The sequence below is a fragment of the Orcinus orca genome, chromosome 2, assembly GCF_937001465.1.
Source record: "Orcinus orca chromosome 2, mOrcOrc1.1, whole genome shotgun sequence".
Taxonomy (NCBI): Eukaryota; Metazoa; Chordata; class Mammalia; order Artiodactyla; family Delphinidae; genus Orcinus; species Orcinus orca.
Genome location: NC_064560.1, coordinates 140,958,323 through 140,973,999, shown reverse-complemented (window position 1 = coordinate 140,973,999; position 15,677 = coordinate 140,958,323).

Genomic DNA, 15,677 nt, shown 5'->3' with positions numbered 1-15,677 from the left:
AAACAGATTTAAATAAAGCGCAAAAGCTCCAAAAGTTTATGTTGGTAAGAAATACCAGTTGTCAGGGGATTCAGTAGCAAGACAACTTTTTCAAGTGAATAAGGAGAAAGATTTGTGAAAGTACCTTTCATGTCATGCTGAGATTATTCCCTACTGACCACTTAACTCAGGTTCAAGTCCATAAACCTGGCCTCGGATATGACATCTTGTGGCATCTCACAGGATCTCTCAACTCAGACCTAACAGGAATAACCCTCTGATCTGCAATGATGTTTCAGTTCTTTCATCAGAAAAGGGTATTTCATGTACCACCTATGTCTCCCTGGTGGGTTCAGAATCATTAAAATACTAGTTACTCCATAGAAGTGGCTGCTTTCTTAGCAGCTCAGGGGCATAGAACTGTGCATTACCCCAGGCTCTGAAAACCTCACACCTGTTGCCCTGCAAAGAAGGGACAGAGAGCCATACTTCCCACAAGTATAACCACTGTTTGAAATGTCTGTGCAAGAGCTAGGAAGATGAGCTCCCGAGGTCTCGATTCTCTCATTTGTAACTTGAGGGCAGTAAAATAGATGATCTCACAAACCTCCTAGACCATGATTTGTGATAACCAAAAGGTCTCATGAATAGGCACCAGGAGCCCATTATTCTCCCTCATTTCTCTACACCAATCTCCTTGCCCCGAGTAACAAGCCATTTTCAGGGGGAAGCCCCTTCTCCTCGTCTTGTTTAGGGTCCAGCCCCCAGCATCTGCTGTCTCCAGCTCATAGCCACCTTATCCTCCTCCTCCACCTCCTCACTGCTTCCCTGGTGTGCTCTCTCATCACTTTGCTACCCTGTAACCCAAATTTATCCCCAGCCTGCCCCAGAGATCCATTTTGTCATTGTTTTCTATCTTCTTTTCCAGAAGAAAACGAAACAAATTTGCTGTACAGTTAAATGCAAACCACCTTCAAGTAGTTAACAGGTTATTATAAATTCACACTAAATTTTAAAAGACAAAGAAAATCCTTTCCTGGGCACACAGGGAAAAGCATATGTGTTACAGAGCTGGGGATGAGGAAGAGATTGTGAGGGAGGAAAGGAACAGTCATTCACTGAGCATCAGGTAATGTCAGGAAGTATACTAGGTGTACTGCTCTTTAATAAATTATTATATCGTTCTTTTAGATTTCAAAAGCAATGCGTACATTTTCACAGAATGCAAACACAACCAGTGCATAAAATAAAGTCAACTGTATTCTTATCACCCCCCCAACACCACCCTCTTCTTCTAAAATCAGCATCCACAATAGTTTTGTTGTGTATTGATTCAACAAATATGTGTTGACTATTCGCTTTTTATCAGGCCCTATTATGACAGAGGTGTGTTTTTGGTGTGTGAACTAAACAGAAAGAAATACCTGCTTTCCTGGAGCTTACATTCTAGTGGAGGAAGACAGACAGTTTAAACTAAATAAGTAAAATAAATATTATATCAGAGATGATAAGAGCTATGGAGAAAAATAGAACAGGGAAGGGGATAGAAGGAGCAGGGGTACAGGGCAGGTGAACAGTTTTGAATAGTGCCATCAGGAAATACCTTGCTGAGAAGTTGGCACTTGAGTGAGTATATGATGTTGGAGAAGTGAGTGAAAACATCTTTCGGTAATTTTCTCTGTTCTCATAAGTATTCCAAATATAAATGCTTGCATATTGTTTGCCTAAATGCTTTTTACACAATGGGATTATATTATACTATATACATTACTTTGCAACCTGTGTTTTCACCTGAAAAGTAAATCATTGACACCTCTCTGGGTCAATACATATAGATCTAGTTCATTCTTTTTAATAACTACATAATTTTTCATAGTTTGTGTGTATCATAACTTACATAAATGTTCCTATTGATGGAATTCAAGTTATTTGCAGTGTCCACACTCTGTTTTATTTTCTTTGGAAATGCATGCAATGTTGTAAAGTTTTCTAGGTTTTATTTTATTCATGCCAAAGTTCTAGATATTTTAAATATTCTATCTATTTTATTCAGGACAACTTAACTGAGAGCTAGATTTATTATATTCTTTTATAGAAGCAAAGAAGCAGACATTCAGAATAGTTAAGCTGGTTTGCACATGGCCATTTAGCTACTGAATAAGAAAACAAAAATTTAACCTCAGGACAGTATTGTGTCAAAAAGTCTATATTCTTTCCAAAACTACACCAGATCTCAGAGCTGAGGACAGAGCAGCATTACCATCCCCAAGACAGTGGGGAGAATAAGAGCAATGGAGTTCATTTTTCATAGCACTGAATTTATTTAACTTAAAGACTGCCATTTATTTTGAAATCATGCCCTTCCTATGTTTTTGGCAATAAATTTACTCGATTTAATGAAATAAGGTGACAGCAGATGGTGGACAGTACTGTCTAATCAACATACTTGGGAAAGAAAAAAAATTCCAATTCTAGTTTGGTTCCCCAAATATACCTATTTTAATGTTCCATGAACCCCTGGAACCACTGGAGTAGAGAGTATGGTGTGAAGCTCCCTAGTCTAGGCAGCCACAGATCTGAGCCCCTTGCAGGTTTGCCTCTGTGCCTCTATCTACCTCAAGACACCCTTTTCTAGTCTTTAAAACTGAGATCATAATACTTCTCAACTCCATACATGTAGAGTGTTTTTATTTTGCTTAAGGATAGACCTATGCCTATTTACTGATAGATAATATCTGAAGAAAAAGATTCAGCCAAACCCTGTGGATAACAATGAAATTTCCTAGATAGCCTCATCCAACAGAGGGCAGACAGCAGAAGCAAGAAGAACTACAATCCTGCAGCTTGTGGAACAAAAACCACATTCACAGAAAGATAGACAGGATGAAAAGGCAGTGGGCTATGTACCAGATGAAGGAATAAGATAAAACCCCAGAAAAACAACTAACTGAAGTGGAGATAGGCAACCTTCCAGAAAAAGAATTCAGAAAAATGATAGTGAAGATGATACAGGACCTCGGAAAAAGAATGGAGGCAAAGACCGAGTAGATGAAAGAAATGTTTAACAAAGACCTGGAAGAATTAAAGAACAAACAAACAGAGATGAACAATACAATAACTGAAATGAAAACTACACTAGAAGGAACAAATAGCAGAATAACTGAGGCAGAAGAACGGATAAGTGACCTGAAAGAAAGAATGGTGGAATTCACTGCTGCAGAACAGAATAAAGAAAACAGAATGAAAAGAAATGAAGACAGCCTAAAATACCTCTGGGACAACATTAAATACAATAACATTTGCATTATAGGGGTCCCAGTAGGGAGAAGAGAGAGAGAAAGGACCCGAGAAAATAGTTGAAGAGATTATAGTCAAACACTTCCCTAACATGGGAAAGGAAATAGCCACCCAAGTCCAGGAAGCACAGCGAGTCCCATACAGGAAAAACACAAGGAGAAACACGCCAAGACACACAGGAATCAAATTGGCAAAAATTAAAGACAAAGAAAAATTATTGAAAGCAGCAAGGGAAAAATGACAAATAACGTACACGGGAACTCCCATAAGGTTAACAGCTGATTTTTCAGCAGAAACTCTACAAGCCAGAAGGGAGTGTCACGATATACTTAAAGGGATGATTTGAAGAGACTATAGTCGGACACTTCCCTTAAAGGGAAGAATGTACAACCAAGATTACTCTACCCGGCAAGGATCTCATTCAGATTCGATGGAGAAGGACCACAACGCTATGAGATTAGAAATCATTTACAGAGAAAAAAACATAAAAAAACACAAACATGTGGAGGCTAAACAATACATACTAAATAACCAAGACATCACTGAAGAAATAAAAGAGGAAGTCAAAAAATACCTAAAGACAAATGACAATGAAAACTTGGTGATCCAAAACCTAAGGGATGCAGCAAAAGCAGTTCTAAGCAGGAAGTTTATAGCTAAACAAGCCTACCACAAGAAACAAGAAATATCTCAAATAAACAATTTAACCTTACACCAAAAGGAACTAGAGAAAGAAGAAAAAACAAAACCCAAAGTTGGAACAAGGAAAGAAATCATAAAGATCAGAGCAGAAATAAATGAAATAGAAACAAAAAAACAATAGCAAAGATCAATAAAACTAAAAGCTGGTTCTTCTAGAAGATAAACAAAATTGATAAACCATTAGCCAGACTCATCAAGAAAAAGAGGGAGAGGACTCAAATCAATAAAATTAGAAATGAAAAAGAAGTTACAACAGACACCACAGAAATACAAAGCATCCTAAGAGACTACTACAAGCAACTTTATGCCAATATAATGGACAACCTGGAAGAAATGGACAAATTCGTAGAGAGATATAACCTGCCAAGACTGAACCAAGAAGAAATAGAAAATATGAACACACCAATCACAAGTAATGAAATAGAAACTGTGACTAAAATTCTTACAAAAAACAGGGCTTCCCTGGTGGTGCAGTGGTTGAGAGTCCGCCTGCCGATGCAGGGGACATGGGTTTGTGCCTTGGTCTGGGAAGATCCCACATGCCACGGAGCAGCTGGGTCCGTGAGCCATGGCCGCTGAGTCTGTGCGTCCGGAGCCTGTGCTCCACAATGGGAGAGGCCACAACAGTGAGAGGCCCGCATATTGCCAAAAAAAAACTTACAAAAAACAAAAGTCCAGGACCAGATGGCTTCACAGGTGAATTCTATCAAACATTTAGAGAAGAGCTAACACCCATCTTTCACAAACTCTTCCAAAAAGTTGCAGAGGAAGGAACACTCTGAAATGCATTGTATGAGGCCACCATCACCCTGATACCACAATCAGACAAAGATACTACAAAAAAAGAAAATTACAGACCAATATCACTGATGGATATAGATGCAGAAATCCTCAACAAAATACTAGGAAACAGAATCCAACAACACATTAAAAGGATCATACACCATGATCAAGTGCCATTTATCCCAGGGATGCAAGGATTCCTCAATATATGCAAATTAATCAATGTGATACACCATATTAACAAACTGAGGAATAAAAATCATATGATCATCTCAATAGATGCAGAAAAAGCTTTTGACAAAATTCAACACCCATTTATGATAAAAACTCTCCAGAAAGTGGGCATAGAGGGAACCTACCTCAACATAATAAAGGCCATATGAGACAAACTCACAGCAAACATCATTCTCAATGGTGAAAAGCTGAAAGCATTTCCTCTAAGATCAGGAACGAGACAAGGATGTCCACTCTCACCGCTATTATTCAACATAGTCTTGGAAGTCCTAGCCTCAGCAATCAGAGAAGAAAAAGAAATAAAAAGAATACAAATTGGAAAAGAAGAAGTAAAACTGTCACTGTTTGCAGATTACCTGATACTATACATAGAGAATCCTAAATAATGCCACCAGAAAACTACTAGAGCTAATCACATTTGGTAAAGTAGCAGGATACAAAATTAATGCACCGAAATCTCTTGCCTTCCTATACACTAATGACAAAAAATCTGAAAGAGAAATTAAGGAAACACTGCCATTACCATTGCAACAAAAAGAATAAAATACCTAGGAATAAACCTCCCTAAGGAGACAAAAGATCTGTATGCAGAAAATTATAAGACACTGATGAAAGAAATTAAAGATGACACCAACAGATGGAGAGATATACCATGTTCTTGGATTGGAAGAATCAATATTGTGAAAATGACTATACTACCCAAAGAAATCTACAGATTAAATGCAATCCCTATCAAATTACCAATGGCATTTTTTACAGAACTAGAACAAAAAATCTAAAAATCTTTTGTATGGAGACACAAAAGACCCCGAATAGCCAAAGCAGTCTTGAGGGTAAAAAAAGGAGCTGGAGGAATCAGACTCCCAGACTTCAGACTATTCTACAAAGCTAGAGTAATCAAGACAATATGGTACTGGCACAGAAACAGAAACATAGATCAACAGAACAAGATAGAAAGCCCAGATGTAAACCCATGCACCTATGGTCAACTAATCTCTGACAGAGGAGGCAAGGATATACAATGGAGAAAAGACAGTCTCTTTAATAAGTGGTGCTGGGAAAACTGGACAGCTACATATAAAAGGATGAAATTAGAACACTCCCTAACACCATACACAAAAATAAACTCAAAATGGATTAGAGACCTAAATGTAAGACCCGACACTATAAAACTCTTAGAGGAAAACATAGGAAGAACACTCTTCGACATAAATCACAGCAAGATCTTTTTTGATCCACCTCCTAGAGTAATGGAAATAAAAACAAAAATAAACAATGGGACCTAATGAAACTTAAAAGCTTTTGCACAGCAAAGGAAACCATAAACAAGACCAAAAGGCAACCCTTAGAACGGGAGAAAATATTTGCAAATGAAGCAACTGACAAAGGATTAATCTCCAAAATTTACAAGCACCTCATGCAGCTCAATATCAAAAAAACAAACAACCCAATCCAAAAATGGGCAGACGAACTAGACATTTCTCCAAAGAAGATACACAGATTGCCAACAAACACATGAAAGAATGCTCAACATCATTAATCATTAGAGAAATGCAAATCAAAACTACAATGAGATATCATCTCACACCAGTCAGAATGGCCATCATCAAAAAAACTAGAAACAATAAATGCTGGAGAGGGTGTGGAGAAAAGGGAACCCTCTTGCACTGCTGGTGGGAATGTGAATTGGTACAGCCACTATGGAGAAGAGTATGGAGGTTCCTTAAAAAACTACAAATAGAACTACCATATGACCCAGGAATCCCAATACTGGGCATATACCCTGAGAAAACCATAATTCAAAAAGAGTCATGTACCAAAATATTCATTGCAGCTCTAATTACAATAGCCCGGAGATGGAAACAACCTAAGTGCCCATCATCGGATGAATGGATAAAGAAGATGTGGCACATATATACAATGGAATATTACTCAGCCATGAAAAGAAACGAAATTGAGCTATTTGTAATGAGGTGGATAGACCTAGAGTCTGTCATACAGAGTGAAGTAAGTCAGAAAGAGAAACACAAATACTGTATGCTAACACATATATATGGAATTAAAAAAAATGTCATGAAGAACCTAGGGGTAAGACAGGAATAAAGACACAGACCTACTAGAGAACGGACTTGAGGATATGGGGAGGGGGAAGGGTGAGCTGTGACAAAGCGAGAGAGAGGCATGGACACATATACACTACCAAACGTAAGGTAGATAGCTAGTGGGAAGCAGCCGCATAGCACAAGGAGATCAGCTCGGTGCTTTGTAACTGCCTGGAGGGGTGGGATAGGGAGGGTGGGAGGGATGGAGACGCAAGAGGGAAGAGATATGGGAACATATGTATATGTATAACTGATTCACTTTGTTATAAAGCAGAAACTAAGACACTATTGTAAAGCAATTATACCCCAATAAAGATGTTAAAAAAAAAAAGACCAAAAGATAACCCTCAGAATGGGAGAAAATATTTGCAAACAAATCAATGGACAAAGGATTAATCTCCAAAACACATAAACAACTCATGCAGCTCAATATTAAAAAAACAAACAACCCAATCCAAAAATGGGCAGAAGACCTAAATAGACATTTCTCCAAAGAAGACATACAGATGGCCAAGAAGCACATGAAAAGCTGCTCAACATCACTAATTATTAGAGAAATGCAAATCAAAACTACAATGAGGTATCACCTCACACCAGTTAGAACGGGCTTCATCAGAAAATCTACAAACAACAAATGCTGGAGAAGGTGTGGAGAAAAGGGAACCCTCTTGCACTGTTGGTGGGAATGTAAACTGATACAGCCACTATGGAGAACAGTATGGAGGTTCCTTAAAAAACAAACTAAAAATAGAATTACCATATGATTTAGCAATCCCACTACTGGGCATATACCCAGAGAAAAACCACAATTCAAAAAGATACATGCACCCCAATGTTCATTGCAGCACTATTTACAATAGCCAGGTCATGGAAGCACCCTAAATGCCCATCAACAGACGAATGGATAAAGAAGATGTGGTACATATATACAATGGAATATTACTCAGCCATAAAAAAGAACAAAATTGATTCATTTGTTGAGACGTGGATGGATCTAGAGACTGTCATACAGAGTGAAGTAAGTCAGAAAGAGAAAAACAAATATCGTATATTAACACATATATGTGGAACCCAGAAAAATGGTACAGATGAACTGGTTTGCAGGGCAGATATTGAGACACAGATGTAGAGAACAAACGTATGGACACCAAGGGGGAAAGCCGTGGGGTGGTGGTGGTGGTCGTGTGATGAACTGGGCGATTGGGATTGACATGTATACACTAATGTGTATAAAATTGATGACTAATAAGAACCTGCTGTATAAAAAAATAAGAAGAAGAAAAAAACAATGAAGTTTCCAAGTTTGGAAGAAAACTGAAGCTGAGTAATATTTGGAGTCAAGGACTAGGTAATTCAGGTTATAAATAAAAATAATAATTGAAAATATTTATTGGAAATATATTGTATTGTCAGACATATATCCTATTTAATATATGTGGAAAATTTTCTTCTTACTTAATTATTTGATTGAGCTAAGTTTTTAAGAACTGTATATGTATTTGAACTTGACTTTTAATGCTGGATAAAATGTTCATCCTGATGGTGTCCCTAATTTGGAGGAAACATCTCTTGTGTAATTCTGGATATCAGTACACTCCCAAAGCTGGAGTATTTGAAGTTGAGAAGAAAAAGGAAGAAAGGAAGAAAGGAAGAAAGGAAGAAAGGAAGGAAGGAAGGAAGGAAGGAAGGAAGGAAGGAAGAAAGAAAGAAAGAAAGAAGAAAGAAAGGAAGAGAAGAAAGAAAGGAAGGGAGAGAGAAAGAGAGAAAAGGAAGAAGTAAAAATAATTTTAACAGCCTAACATAATATAAAATAGCCCAATAAAAAGATTACTTTTCATGTATGTGTGATAAAATAACACACTGCTAAGAGAGAAATTTATAATAATCTATACATAACTGCTTAATCTCTTAGTAGTAGAACAGTTAGATCCCATATTAATATTGCATCCACTTTAACCAAGAATCTAGTCATATTAGTAAAGTACTCTGGACTTCCCTCTTCCTGTTCACTTGCTCTTTAGTAAATGGAAAGTGTGGAGTCCAGGGATCACACTTTCCATTTGACATCATCAAACTAATGAATTCTCTAGTAAAGAGCTGAATTTACTACAATCTGAAAAAAAAGCCTTGATAGGAAGTGAATGTAAACCTAGAGTGACAATGCCTTTCAGACACACATGTGATTTCCCCAGAGCATAAAAGAGCCTAGAGTGCATGCTCATCTGTAATTACAACAGAGAAACAACTCAACAGAGGATGTCTGTAAGCAGTTTGTGCCCTGAGATTTACAGTCCTAATCTGCTCTGTTGGGTGGAGTCAGCAATGTGCCCTGACTCTGCCACTGAGGAACGTGGAGTCATTAAGACAGAATCAAAATGCTAACTGTAGCAGGAAAGAAGGAACTGATGCTGAAGGCGTTCCCAGGAGCTCCAACTGTTGTTATTGCTACTGTAGAATTAACACTGCCATCTCAGAAGCACCATGATGGCTGAATTGAGCCCGTGCCCTGTGCAAAAAATCAAGAGCCTAAATTTGGCATTTTGCAAACATTTTATAAATAGAAAAGCAAAAGCAAAGAAATGCAATAACTTTGATCTTGTGCTTTTTAACATTTGGAAAAATAAAATAATCCTGTTTCTTTGTTTACTCTAAGACTCTGCCATAGGCCTTGCTTGGAAAATGGGAATAAACTTGCCTTACTTTTTTTTTAGAGGTTGGGTTTTGTGTGTTAACATGTTCCTTCTCTCCCTGTTATAAATCTGTAATTGTGGAGATGCCGTGCAACTTGGTAACTTCTTGAAGAGCAAGAGTTAAGGCAATAGAGAATGAGAGCTAATTTCATATGTGCTTATGTGGAAATGCTATTAGTCTAAAGAAAAATCTATGTCTTCATGATAGATAACATAAGATAAAGTTTAGATTCTATGCTTCCCAATTACCTCAAAAGTACTAATTAATCTCGGGAAAGTCAATAGTTTAGATGTTGCCAGAAATTTTCAACCTGTTTCAAGAAAACTTCCATAACCAAGAGTTTCCCTCTTTACTTAGGCTTACTGAAAAGCCCTTAGGATCTGCATATGGAGGTCGAATATGGCAGGTTCTCCATTTACCGTATGACGTAGTGGGTTTCTCTACTACCACTGCAAGTAAATTGTTATCGGCTTCTTTGTTCTTGTTGCTTAGTTTGTCCATAGCTTCCAAATAAAAGTATATGATGGTTATATAATTTCTTTAGGTAGTTCAAGAGCTCACTAGTTGGTATTATTACAAACTCATGAACTTTGGTCAACGCAAAGGAGCCACTAACTGATGTCAACAGAAACAGTGGGGACCAGAAAAACTCTATTTAGCTTTAGAGTGGGAAATTTGCACAATGATGCTAACTACCTGTCTTCCAGAGTGTTGATAGTTCTGAGGCGCTGGGTCAGATCAGAATCACTAGAGAAATTATTAAAAACATGAATGTCAGGAACCCATAGATGCTGATTCACATTTAAGGGCCAGGATACCAGTATTTTTCAAGCTTCCTAGGTGATCCTAATACATTAAGAAAAATTGAGAAGCACTATTCTAAATGATAGGTAGTGATTTATGTAATGAATTTATTTCCAGAAAATAAGGAGTACGCTTAGAATGGTAGTATCTTCCCCTCAGGATGTGAGGGTTTTCAGGGCTCATTATTGCTTTTGGAAACAAAACTGTTGTTTGGGAAAAAAATTAATAAAGAATCTATATAACTCCAGTGTCTCTTCTTCCACCCCACAGGGCACAGGGTACTATCTATCTATCTATCTATCTATCTATCTATCTATATATTGCAAAAGACTTTTAAAATCTTTCCTACTCATCACATAATTTAGCTGAAAATAGTTAGGAATACTAGGGGGAAAATAAAGAGCAAAACAAACACACCCACATAGAAATATACATTTAATTAAAATTTAAAACAAAAAAAACTAATTTTCCTCTCCTATGGTTTATTCTCCCCAAAGTAGCTACAGCAATATTGCAAGTGGGAGGAAAACAGACTTGGATTGAACTACAGAACAATGGTGTTTTGGTCCGGTGGAGTAGAGTTCCAAGGCTTCTCCTTAGGAAAAGTCTGTCTCTGCCTTGATTTCAGGCAGAGCTCCTTTTTGCCTTCCAAGTTCAATGCTGGGTTGCTAAGAAAAGCTCTTTGTGCTAACAGACTGACCTTTCTACAGTTTGCTTTACATTTCTGCGGAAGTGGGAACCATTGCAAATGTTTATTAAAATCTAATTTTATAACATACATTATACAAGTATTATATTCTATTTGATTAAGTCACCTCTGAGTTCTCGGGTTAGCTAATTACTACAGCCGGAAGCTTTCAAGGTGTTAGTAGTTTAGATTAGTGGTACCCAAAGATTTCCAACTGTGTTCTGGGTCACACACACAGCTTACCCTTCAATAAAACCAGTTCCCTGTCCTTGAAAAAACCTCTCCTAGTGATATCTGTCATTTTTCACTTCTCAGCAACAGCTTTGATTGCTTTCTTAAAAGAACATGGAAGAAGAGTATAGATGTAAATCTATAAATTCAAAAGCTATTTCTCATGGGAATCCGTAAGAGCTCTGAAAATTGCATGCAACTAAAATAGAGAGAAAAAAATAAGCTTTTGCTGATTTCCTTTTTTTTTCAGCAGCATTACAGGACATACATTAGAATGGGGACTTTTGTATTTAAATCGACAATCCTGGTGTTTCAAGCCAAACCTGTGAAATATTGTCTTTTCAGTGATGATACCTCCTTCTTAATTGATAAATGGTAGAATCTGAACAATGTCTTGCCTTTTCACTTACTATTGTGGAGACCTTTTCTTCTGAGAAACTCCATGAGATTTTAAATCTTTATTTCATCCATTAGGCTATTGATGGTTTGCCTGTCTGTTTGCTTGTTTTGGTAAAATATGCATAACATAAAATTTACCATCTTAACCATTTTAAGTGTACAGTTCAGTGTTGTATAAACATCACTGTCCTCCATCTCAAGAACGTTTTTCATCTCCCCAAACTGAAACTCTGTACCCATTAAACAATAACTATTCTCCCCTCCCTGCAGCCCCTGGCCAACCACCATTCTGCTTTCTACCTCTATGGATTTGACTGCTCTAGGTACATCATGTAAGTGGAATCGTACTGTGTTTGTACTTTAGTGTCTGGCTTCTTTCATTTAGCTTAATGTCTTCAATTTTCCTCCATGTTGTAGCATGTGTGAAAATTCCATTCCTTTTTAAGTTTGAATAACATTTTATCATATGTTGATACCACATTTTGTTTATCCATTCATCCATCAATATACATTTGAATTGTTTCTACATTTTGGCTGTTGTGAATAAAGCTGCTGTGTACATTGATGTACAAATATCTGTTTGAGTCTCTGCTTTAAATTACTTTAGGCATATATTGCTGAAGCAGAATTGCTGAATCTTACAATAATTCTATGTTAATTTTTTGCATTTTCCTAATGGCTAATGATGTTGAACGTCTTTTCATGTGCTTATTGACCATCTGTATATATTCTTTGAAGAAATATATATTCAGTTCTTTACCCATTTTTCAACTGGGTTGTTTGATTTTCTGTTGTTGAGCTGAAGCTCTTTATATATTCTGAATATTAACTCCTTATCAGATATAGGATTTGTAAATATTTACTCCATTCTGTGGGTTGCCTTTTCACTCTTTTAATATTGTTCTTTGATGTACAAAATTTTTCAGTTTTGATGAGGTCCAGCTTACTACTTTTTCTTAGGTTTCCTGTGCTTTTAATCTCATATCCAGGAAATCATTGCCAAATCCAATGTGATGAAGCTTCTCCCGTTTCCTTTAAGAGCTTTATCTCTTGCAGAGTTTCTGCTGAAAGATCAGCTTTTAACTTTATGGGGATTCCCTTATATGTTATTTGTTGATTTTCTCTTGCTCCTTTTTTTTTACTTTGTATTTAATTTTTGTGTCTTGGGTTGTTTCTCCTAGGATCCAGAGTTCCTGGATCACAGGACTCTGCAAGCCAGAAGGGAGTGCCAGGACATATTTAAAGTGATGAAAGGGAAAAAACTACAACCAAGATTACTCTACCCAGCAAGAATCTCATTCAGATTCGACACAGAAATTAAAACCTTTACAGACAAGCAAAAATTAAGAGAATTCAGCACCACCAAACCAGCTGTACAATAAATGCTAAAGGAACTTCTCTAGGTAGGAAACACAGAGAAGAAAAAGACCCACAAAAACAAACCCAAACAATTAAGAAAATGGTAATAGCAACATACATATCAATAATTACCTTAAATGTAAATGGAGTAAATGTTCCAACCAAAAGGTATAACCTGGCTGAATGGATACAAAAACAAGACCCATATATAAGCTGTCTATAAGAGACCCACTTCAGACCTGGGAACACATACAGACTGAAAGTGAGGGGACGGAAAAAGATATCCCACACAAATGGAAAACAAAAGAAAGCTGGAGTAGCAATTCTCATATCAGATAAAACAGACTTTAAAATAAAGAATGTTATAAGAGACAAGGAAGGACACTACATAATGATCAAGGGATCAATCCAAGAAGATTTAACAACTGTAAATATTTATGCACCCAACATAGGAACACCTCAATACATTAGGCAGATGCTAACAGCCATAAAAGGGGAAATCAACAGTAATACAATCATAGTAGGGGACTTTTAACACCCTACTTTCATCAATGGACAGATCATCCAAAAGGAAAATAAATAAGGAAACACAAACTTTAAATGATACATTAAACAAGATGGACTTAATTAATATTTATAGGATGTTTCATCCAAAATCAACAGAATACACTTTCTTCTCAACTGCTCAAGGAACATTCTCCAGGATAGATCATATCTTGGGTCACAAATCAAGCCTCAGTAAATTTATGAAAATTGAAATCATATCAAATTTCTTTTCCAACCAAAACGCTGAGACTAGATATCAGTTACAGGAAAAAAACTGCAAAAAATACAAACACATGGAGGCTAAACAATACGCTACTAAATAACCAAGACATCACTGAAGAAATCAAAGAGAAAATTAAAAAATACCTAGAAACAAATAACAATAAAAACACAATGACCCAAAACCTATGGGATGCCACAAAAGCAGTTCTAAGAGGGAAGTTTATAGCAATACTGTCCTACCTGAAGAAAGAAGAAACTGCTCAAATGAACAACCTACCCTTACAACTAAAGCAATTAGAGAAAGAAGAACAAAAATACCCCCAAAGTTAGCAGAAGGAAATAAATCATAAATATCAGATCAGAAATAAATGAAAAGAAACAAAGGAAACAATAGCTAAGATGAATAAAACTAAAAGCTTGTTCTTTGAGAAGATAAACAAAATTGATTAGCCAGACTCATCAAGACAAAAAGGGAGAAGACTCAAATCAACAGAATTAGAAATGAAAAAGGTGAAGTAAAAACTGACACTGCAGAAATACAAAGGATCATGAGAGATTACTGCAAGCAGCTATAGGCCAATAAAATGGACAACCTGGAAGAAATGGACAAATTCTTAGAAAAGCACAACCTGCCAAGACTGAACCAGGAAGAAATAGTAAATATGAACAGACCATCACAGGCACTGAAACTGAAACTGTGATTAAAAATCTTCCAACAAACAAAAGCTCAAGACCAGATGGCTTCACAGGTGAATTCTATCAAACATGTAGAGAAGACCTAACACCTATCCTTCTCAAAATCTTCCAAAATATAGCAGAGGGAGGAACACTCCCAAAACTCATTCTACAAAGCCACCATCACCCTGATAACAAAACCAGACAAAGAAGTCACACAAAAAGAAAACTACAGACCAATATCACTGATCAACATAGATGCAAAAATCTCCAACAAAATACTGGCAAACAGAATCCAACAGCACATTAAAAGGACCATACACCATGATCGAGTGAGGTTTATCTCAGGAATGCAAGGATTCTTCAAAATATGCAAATCAATCAATGTGATACACCATATTAAAAACTGAAGGAGAAAAACCATATGATCATCTCAACAAATGCAGAAAAAGCTTTCAACAAAATTCAACACCCATTTATGATAAAAACTCTCTGGAAAGTAGGCATAAAGGGACCCTACCTCAACATAATAAAGGCCATATATGACGAACCCACAGCCAACATCATTCTCAATCGTGAAAAACTGAAACCATTTCCTCTAAGATCAGGAACAAGACAACGTTGCCCACTCTCACCACTATTATTCAACATAGTTTTGGAAGTCCTAGCCACAGCAATCAGATAAGAAAAAGAAATAAAAGGAATACAAATCGGAAAAGAAGAAGTAAAACTGTCACTGTTTGCAGATTACCTGATACTATACATAGAGAATCCTAAAGACACTACCAGAAAACTACTAGATCTAATCAATGAATTTGGTAAAGTAGCAGGATATAAAATTAATTCACAGAAATCTCTTGCCTTCCTATACACTAATGACAAAAAATCTGAAAGAGAAATTAAGGAAACACTGCCATTTACCATTGCAACAAAAAGAATAAAATACCTAGGAATAAACCTACCTA